We start from the raw sequence: 9,825 nt of genomic DNA, 5'->3' as shown, positions 1-9,825 counted from the left end.
TTTTAATACTCCTTTTTTGCGTCTACGTGTGGACGAGGAACACAGAGTTCATCACGCAAAGTCAAAGGTATGTGCCTTTTTTCACGTCACGTTATTGTTTACATGAGATGAATTGCAGAATGGCAGATAGAGACGAAATACTGTTACTGTTAATCTGACTATCTGCAGGTTTTACACGCTTACATTTACACATGCAGTTACTGTCCCTCCATTTACAAAGGCAGAGGCGTCACGGTGTGATTATTTTACGTGTAGTTGTTTTTTTCCTGTGTAATAATATTCAACATTGCTATCAATACATTTTTCAAAAAATGCCTCTCTGTGCAAAATGGGTTTAAAAACATAAACAGCTGTGGGATACTGTTTGTCCGTGATTTAGACAGGGGGAACAAATCGTGGCAGGATCAGCCTGATATTATCCCACTGTAACTTTACTGTATAAAGAGCTAACATCTCCAACATGTCAGGAGTAGTTAGTCATTACAACAAGTGTTTGTGAACTAAAAATCAAGAATGTGGGATCCTGTTTGTCCGTGATTTGAACAGCCCAGTGCGTGCTCCCGACGCAGGGAAAAGCAATTCTGCAGGGGAGACCTACCTTGGCACTTGTGCAGGTGAAGCCAAAGGGAAGATATGCTTCACCATATTTTCTAGTCTTTGGCTTAGAATCAGGGGCGGATCTAGAGAAATTTTCTTAGGGTGGCATGAGGGTGGCAAAGAAATTAAATGGGGTGGCAAAATCGAAGCCCTTTTTTTCATACACATATGCAGGTGGTTACATATGGTTAAAATAATCCAAATGCAGTAAGCATACACGTTTTTCATATAAATAAAGTCTATAACTTAATTATTGTCTGTAGCCCACATAATTAAACACTTTAGTTACATAAAACATGTGAGTTTTGATTTTATGTACTGTATAGCCTGTATAATAAATAAATATGTAGCCTAATAAGTATAAAATCCAGAAAGCTACACAACATGGGGCGGTTCGTTTACAAACGCAACTCTAACTTAAGTTTTACACTGTTTTTTGTTAGAAAACAATCACATTGTTACATGTTTAAATTACACAAAATGTCAGAAATCTGCACTGTCATGAACAAAAATTTAAACCTAATTTTTTCATGATTTGTTGGATTAACCCACTGAGGTCTGAAATACAACCGGCCATTTTTGACTCCTTTTGAGTTTACGTTTGTATTTCACCCTCAAATTGTTTAATTTTATTTATTTTTCCCCCCTTGCCTTGTTTGGTATCTTTTCAGCTCAACTGAATTTAGTTGTTTTGACTGACATACTGCATTAGTATTACTGATCTGAAATCACACAAATAACTTAAAATCCTAGTAGTATTTTTTTTACTGTAAAAAAACACACAGACATGTTGAGTAAATTTTTATAACTTGAAATGCAGATATAAAATGTACATTTTGTAAACATATACAACTATTTATCTAAAAATGCAGCCAATACACCTGCCATGGGTTTTTTTTCATTTTGTATAATAATTTAAAAATATTACTAAAACTAAAATGAGAGAACAATCAGGTGTCGCAATAAGATGCCCCAGAAATGATGTGTGCCAGTAAAAAATAAGTTTGTCCACCAAAAGACAGAGGAGAACAGCACAGGGATAAACCTGCAGGCCTAACAACAGGAGGTGTATCACTCCGCTGGTTCTCTACTTAGTGACAGTGTTTACATTGCAAATGTGCCTTTGTGACATTCATTAGTGCCCTCACTGACACACAAAACAAAACAACGACTACACAACACAACGACAACACAACACACTAAGTATACACTCCACACTAGGGCTGGGTATCGTCACTGATTTCTAGAATCGATTCGTTTCCGATTCACAAGGTCCCGAATCGATTTGATCCACGATTCGATTAAATTCGATTCGATTCGATTCAATTCGAATTTGAATTTGAATCTGGGAAATTTTGACAGTCAGAAATATTATAATCCAGATCAGTACATTTACATATTTTTGTATCTATAAAAAGGAAGCTGACACAAGACTTTATCAAAGGTGTAAGCGTCACAGCAGATGCCTTTGTGTCAAAGTAGCTGAAGATAAAACACAGAAAAACATGAAGGTGGTTTTCCTGGCCTGGGATTTTATAAAAATATTCTGCAGTACATCAAAAATGAAAGAAAACCATTAATAAACATATGAACGTTACCTCTGACGTTACAGCGGTTTTATTAGAGACACGGCTAAGCGTTTTGCATTTTGCATAATTTTAAAAAGTTTAAATTTGTTCAGTATTGAACGGCAGAAATTAGGTTTTCTCTTCGGAAGTATGTAAAACTAAAAAAAACAAAAAACAGCAGCCGACAGCGCTGTAAACAACGGTAGACTTGTGCGTAACAAGCAAGCGAATAATGCAGAAAACAGATTTTTAGACGGGAGACTGTTCTTGAAGTACAGAGAGAGAGAGAGAGAGAGAGAGAGAGCTGTGCATGAAGTGTGATTTTATCGTGGTGGAAGCAAAACAGCCAAAGTCAGAGTGAATTCATGATGATGTTTACGTGAAGCGTAAACATCGTTTGGATCTTCTTTTGCTGCTGGTTCAGTCAATATTGTTTGGAGAGAGATCAAACTAACAGCTTTAGAATCAGCGCAAAAAGGGCGTGAACACAGAGTGCGGACCCGCCGAAACATCAGAATCAGCGAGCTGTCGGCTTTCAGCCCCAACCGTGTCCGTGTCCGTGCCGTCAGGTGAGAAAGGCGACATCTCACTGATTCTGATCCGTGGGTCCGCGCTTTGTGTTTACGTCTTTGTGCAGAATCCGTGTTCCTGCTCTCATTTACTGTCTTAGCTGTTTGGTGGTTGTTGAAATTTTGTGAGGTTTCACCTGAGATTCTGGCGTTTCGGGCAAAATAAATTTATATTAAAAAATCGATTCAGGATTTTAATGAATCGATTTCACGTTATCCAAGCCAGAATCGATTTTAATCAATAAATCGATTATAAAAACCCACCCCTACTCCACACTAAACGTTACAAATCTCCCACATCTAAAAACTCTCTCTCTCTCGCTCGCTCTGTCTCGCTGCCGTTACCGTCACCCCCAAAACCTTTCCCTCTTCCTAAACAACCAAATCCCACGTGTTAACTTTTTTTTTAAATTGGGCGACATGATACATTTTTCCACCGATAGGAAAGGGGTGTTTTTTTCCCCCTTTCTTTACGGTTTTCGCGCTTTCGTTAGAAAACGCTTAAAACACACACAAAACGTGATGACAGTAATTAGAAAAAAGCATGGCTTATATATATTATCATAACTCTGGATTTACTGGCCTGTAATTAAAATTAAAAAAACCTTTGAAGTCCGAACTTTCAATGTGGACTGAAATAGAGACTCAGCGTGGCTGCAGCTTGTTGCTATGTCAGCTTACATCAGTCATGTGATTTGGAGGTGCAGCGTGTCCGTGGACCACGGAGGGTTAATGACACTCACCTTCCTTCCATTTCCAGAGTTTAACATCCAACCACCTGTGTAAAAAGCGAAATTCCCACGGTGTTGTTCAAAATGTGCTCTGGCACAATCATAAACATCGCTTGCTACTGAAAACAAGAGAAAAGCCGGTCCTGCTATGGGCTGAACCATTTGTTAATGGTGGAGGGGGGGAAACACTATGCAATATAATCAGTTTTAGCATTTATATTCACTGTTGACTGTAACTATGCTCAAACTGTTAATGCTATCTTATTTTAATAAACAACACTGTCATATGCAAAACTGGGGTGGCACTTGGGGTGGCAAGGGATCATTTTAGGGTGGCACTTGCCACCCCATGCCACCCTTCTAGATCCGCCCCTGCTTAGAATGAAGTTGGTTTAGAAACATATTCAGCCATGCTTCATCTCCTGCTTTGCGTTTCTGTGGGTGCACCGTGCTAGCTGTGTCCAAGCGTTTTTTTTTTTTTGTTTTTTTTTCCCTTTTCATCCCGCGCCCCCCCTGTCATGGCTCTGCGCCCCCCCTAGGGGGCGGGCCCCACACTTTGGGAAGGTCTGGTGTAGACCAAGTCCTTGGGACCCTCATGGTTCAAAAAGTATTTTGATCATAGTTACAGTCTTGGATAATTATCCAAGAATTATTTGAGATTCTTGAGTTCAGACATTTAATTCCACTCTCCCAGTGATTTAAAGAATATGAGCTTTCAATATTCATTCAGATGTTTTCTAGAATGGGGTTAATTTTCTTTTGTCATTAGACAGTTTTTCTTATGTACATTTTCAAGATGTTCAGCTAGTTTGTTCTTCTGTGTGAATTTCAGTTCTGCACTTTGGCTGTCAGGTGAATGACTCGGTGTATTTCAGCTCATTAAACATGTTTTCCATCAAAGATTCAGCAATTATAAAAATTCAGCTCAAACCATTCAGCTATTAGCATTTACACTGCATTTTCTACAGGAAATGCATTCTCTAGTGTTATTTACCAGTTTCAGTTACTGTTGTTTACATGTTAAGAGTTAGAATAAGTTGAAATTCTATTATAAATATTAAGTATTCAGTATGTCATGTTAACAACACTTACTGGACTTGTGGAGGTATTTTGAGAACCGTAAGAGACTCTTATAAACATCTGAAAGAAATTCATCTTTAATCACAGACGGAGACTCATGCAAAAAATATTAACGAGTTTTTAAAATTTGATTTCAGTTTCTCTGTCAGTCAGTTTCTTTGGGTCTGACACAGCAACTGCACAGAAAGTCTTTTTTCTTCTTCTGTTTGATTTTAAGGTCTTCAGACTCCTCTGTCTCAGCCGTCTCAGACATGGATGCCGTTTCAGCAGAAAGTTCCTCACAGGGAACATTAGGCACTGGCAAACTTTCAGAAAGGAGTTCCTCACTGGGAAGAACATTCAACATTGGCACATTTTCAGAGGGAAGTTTATCAACTGGTGGAACATCGGGCGTTGAAGGACTGTCTGAAGGAGGTTCTTCATTTGGAAGAACATCAAACATTGGAAGACTTGAAGGGGGCTTAAAGATATTGGATACGTAATTCTTTGCTACATCAGCAATCGCCTTGAACAGCACTGGTGCAAAGTTTGCAATGTTGTTAAGTAGAATTTCTTGAGGGTATTCTTCTCTGATTTATCTCAGGATGCTCTGGACCATGTCATCTCTGATGGAGCGAGAGAAGATGACCTGGCTTTCCGTGCTGTGACAGTTTTGGAGGCGTGATCCAGAGTGGCCTTGATGAGGCTAACTCTGTGAGGCCATGTTCAAGAGGGGGTGAGGAGGACGCTCCCAGAAGCCCTGCAGGACGCAGGGAACTACCTCTATCACCAGTTCCTGTGCAGTGAGCAGTTTGGTGTTTTGTGGTTCCTGCTGCTTGTCTTTAAGGATTTAAACGTAATCCTTCATCATGCTGAGGAGTTTAAGTGTTCTGTAGAATAAGGCTATTTAAACATCTTTTAAACATATTTAAAGCACCACAGAAATATTTAAAGACTGTAGCTGGACTGTTAATTGTATGTCAGATGTGCCCCACTGAAATTAAGGAGGTATAGCCTCTGGAAATTTAAGGAGCATCCGGGCTATGTCCCTCATTTTATTAATATTGTTCACTGCCCATACCTGAAACAGAAAACACATTTACAGTGCAGTTTTGTTTAGAGGTTATGTAAAAAAGAAATCTCCAAATTACTTGTGAGTTTTCTAGACTTACCAGTTTCAGAAGAGGTTTGGCGTCGTCTTCTTCAAAGTCTTCTAATTCAAACTTCCAAAGCCTTCAAAAGAAAACAAAAAAGAGGTTTTCTGTCAGCATTTACGCTTCATCACAAACAGACTTTCAGGTGTCACAGTAACTTAATCTCCTGTTTTAATTTTTATGTTTTTTCCCGACTATAAAATTACACCATGTGTTAAAAAAAATGCATAAATAAAACCTGGCTGCTCGTTTGATCATAGAGGACTCCAGCTGTGTGGCTCACGTAGTGTTTGTCTTTTGGGAAAATCAGGCCGTTGTGATTTAGGTGAATTTCACAACGTCTCACACACTCATCTGTGTTTTCCAGCCGTCTTTGTCATAATTTAACAGCATAATCAGATATGATGTTATATGGCAATAAAATAGCTCATGTAGTGAATAAGGGGTAACACCCTTTAAGGATGATAAGCAATCCTTCACTTACTCTTAGTTAGGGTGTCGTTGATTCGAAAGCTGCACAGCACTTTGTCAACATTTCGGGCGTGAAGGAATCCACTTCCTCTCACCACCACTTGGAAGGATTCTGGCAAGGCAACGAGAAACACATTATGTCACCTCATCTATAAAATATTATTGAAAATAAATGAAGTTATTTCCTCTCCTTTGGTCCAAAGTAATCCCAAGCAGCAGTTTACATACACTCGTGTTGAGCATGAATGTCGTGGAAATTTGGAGCTTTTAATAATTTCTTTCAATGGTTCTTTTTCCAGGGGGAAATTAGTTTAAAACAAGAACTGGGTGTGCAAGTTGGATTTTCTCTAATCCACACAGGGTCAAGTGTGGATTCCCCTCAGATGAGAGGAAAATGGCGTTCAGGAAGATCCAAGAGTTCCATGAACTGGAAACCACACGACAAAAATTCCCTTCACTATCCCAGTAAAGGGAATTTCACATTGTTATTATTATTTAAGATGTAATGAAAACATTGCGTCACTTACCCATTTTCCCTCAGTGCATGACACCACACTCACAATGATTAAAAAAAAAGGGTGATGACATCATAAAAAATGATGTCATCCCCCATTTGTCCAATGTATCTGCTATTCCCCCTCTCTGCATGTCCAGACTTCTCAACCTGAGTTGTCCCTCTGAGATATTATGTCTAATCTCAACCATCCTGGTCGCTCTGACTTTGCCTCATGTCTTTTTGTCAGTGTTACCATCTCCAATCCATACACCATAGAAGGTCTCACTACCATCTTGTAAACCTTCCCTTTCACTCTTTCTGCTATCCTTCTGTCACAAATCTTCTGTAGTGTTCTTTCTCAGCGTGAAGCCATGCCGCTGCTCGCTAATTGTCACATTTTTCCCATATCTCCACAGTATGGCTCATCAGCTTTATCCCTCTGTAGTTACTACAGCTCTGTGGAATCCAGTCCACCCACCACAATAATACTAAACACCCCCAACAGTTTATCCATGCCTCAAGTATCCTGTGTTGATCTTGAAATTGTTAATTAATGACTTGCTACACTAAAAATTCTGTACATGTGTTATAATTCATCCAACTACAGCAGCCTGTATTATAACACAATGTATTTTCATTGTTTTTGTTGTCTTACATACTATGCATACTTTATATGTACCAATCTTAATGATATTTTAAGAATGATTATATTATATTATACAAATTATATAATATTATATTTTCCTTAAGCCTAGTAAAGACCATTTAATTTAAATACTAATGATTATAGAGCACACTATAGTTATGGGAAAACATTTGCACTGTTGCAAACAAATATTTGCTTTGCAATTTGACAGAAAAACAGATTAAATAATAAACTCTGATTAGACTTAGCACTCAAGCTGATGCCAAAAAACTGTGTGTGCAACAGTTCACCTGTCTCTGCTGCAGGAAATTAGATTATGAGTCACCGCTGGGTTCTGATTGACGCTATTTCGTTGTGTGGAGAATAATCGATTGAGTATTTCACATGCAAAGATGGGTGCAACTGCCTTCCTTTGCAGACGAACAGCAAGGGTCCCAGCTGTGTGACTGTTAATAAAGACTTCTAATAAAGTCAAACAGCTGGATGCAACAAAACACCTCAGGGTAACATTTTGTCAAACTAGGATTAGGCTACAGTCACTGGTGAGTCTCATTAAACAGCCTTTCACAGGCAGGTCTGTGCCAGCACTGGCAAATCAGGCGTCTTTAATTTAATTAATTACATTTAATTAAAATTAATTTTAGTTTAGTTGAGTTCTTCTTTTTTTTTTTTTAACTTTATTTTATTTTGTATTATCTGGTGTCTATTGTGTCTGATGCTAAGACTAAAATATGCTGTTTGACCCAAACATTAATTCATTATGGACTGGCTTTAAGCATTTATTAATTTATTTTGTGAGATTTATTTAACCAGTGTAAGAAAGCAAAAGATTGTGAAAACCTGCCTTACATTTGGTGTGAAAATAAACACTGTCCATCTTCTGTTCATATGAATATTATTAGAATGTGACTTTGAGGGCTCTTTAATAACAGGGGCGCAATTTTCTAGATAATTAATTAATATTAATAACAATGATTTGTAATTAACATGAACATTTCTCACTCTATTATAATTAAAAATGGTTTTTCCTTCAGCTTGTTTTTATCTTGTTACTTTTACTTAAGTAAATCTCCTGATTAAAATATCCTGAAAGGAATTAACTGTAATTGATTCACTGGGACTAGTGCTTTTATATATTGTACCATCGTTTCCGGGGACTTTTTTAAGGATGTGCAATCCTTTGCAAAAGGTTCTAATATGTGGACGTGCATGCAGAGAGGCAGTGAGACACTAGGTGGAGCCACAGGGTTGTGGTTCTCACTCTCCTTCTACGTTCCAGCTCCTCAGTCGCTTCTTCCCACAGGGATGCTTCCAGCAAAAATGAACCGAACATGACATCTCCGTCACACTGAATGCTCACATCAGTTAAAAACTTCTGTGATTATGTAGAGTGAAGCCCCTGGCTGTTTGACAGTTGTCCAATTAGGACTTAGCATGATGAGCGCACTGATTAAACCGGAGAGGGGAATCCTATTATGTCAACATCTTCACCCACTGATGAAAGCTTTAGAAAGGAAGAAGAAGAAAAAAAAACATCAGGGAGTTTACAAAGCTAAACCCTCTTGGGGAAGTGCAACCATGAGTCATCAGCAGCACTTGCTTTGCTGTCAATCCAGTGAAACAGACAGTGCTATTATAAGACCACAATCCCTCCCAGAATTGATTTGTCATGACCACAGCATCATCCACAAGTGAGTGAAGGCAGTAAGCCTTACATTTATTCCCTCTTCAGGTTCAGTGATTGTAGTGATTGTCTGCACTTTTTTTCAGTTTATCAGAGCAAACGCACAATAAAGAATAGTGAAGATAGCATACCCTGGAATTTAACCCTGAATACACAGTGTTAGGCTGCTGGATAAAAACAGTGGGTGTTTCTGGTGAAACAGAGGAGAAACGCTCTTGATCTGCTCCACTCTGCATCTGACTCCCACAACCCCTAAGATCTAATTATAGTATTCATTACAGCTATTGCATTTGGAAGATGGTATAACTTTATAAAGCGCTGCACACAGGTATTTTGCTGGCTGAGATTTTTCTTTATAATCCCAGGGCTCTATGGAGAGATAACAGAGGGAGATGTGAATTAGGTCATCTGTACCATCTGTACTTTATTGCTGGAGCTGGCAGCTCTACTCCTAATGGCATCTGCGCAGGGACGTGTGATTTACAGGTTCACAGTCAATGACAGCTCGGACACAGATGAGCACTCCGGCTGCACTGCCGGGTCCCTCCCCTGGGGTTGAAAGCTGTCGACTCCCCTTTTACGACTGAACTCCAGCGTACAGAGAGGAAGACTGGCTTAAAGATGCAAAGCGCATCTCTTCCTCCTCGCACCCACAAAGAGAGTACATCATGGTGCTACAGAGGGAGCAGCAGGAGAAAACAAATCGATAGCGCTGGCAGAGGTTGTCCTCTTGCCCTTTGATGCCTCTGCGTAAACAAAGACACTTTGCAGTCTGGAACTCCCACATAAGAAGAAGTACACTAAAAAGCGCACACCGAAGACCTGACGAAGGCCAAGGCAAAGACCGTCT

General features: G+C 39.1%; 1 long non-coding RNA gene across 1 annotated transcript; it reads right to left on the bottom strand.

Annotated features, from left to right (window-relative positions):
* Positions 1-1,409: 1,409 nt before the first annotated feature.
* Positions 1,410-7,285, bottom strand: LOC134638445 (uncharacterized). The gene is made up of 3 exons (XR_010095250.1): positions 6,163-7,285; positions 5,697-5,757; positions 1,410-5,605 (listed from the first exon to the last, which is right to left on the bottom strand). It is a non-coding gene; the product is annotated as an uncharacterized LOC134638445 (long non-coding RNA).
* Between the last annotated feature and the right edge of the window lie 2,540 nt (positions 7,286-9,825).

The sequence above is a fragment of the Pelmatolapia mariae genome, linkage group LG12 (assembly GCF_036321145.2).
Source record: "Pelmatolapia mariae isolate MD_Pm_ZW linkage group LG12, Pm_UMD_F_2, whole genome shotgun sequence".
In the NCBI taxonomy this organism is placed as follows: domain Eukaryota; kingdom Metazoa; phylum Chordata; class Actinopteri; order Cichliformes; family Cichlidae; genus Pelmatolapia; species Pelmatolapia mariae.
Note: the sequence above shows the minus strand (reverse complement) of the source record. Positions and strands in the feature narration are given on the sequence as shown.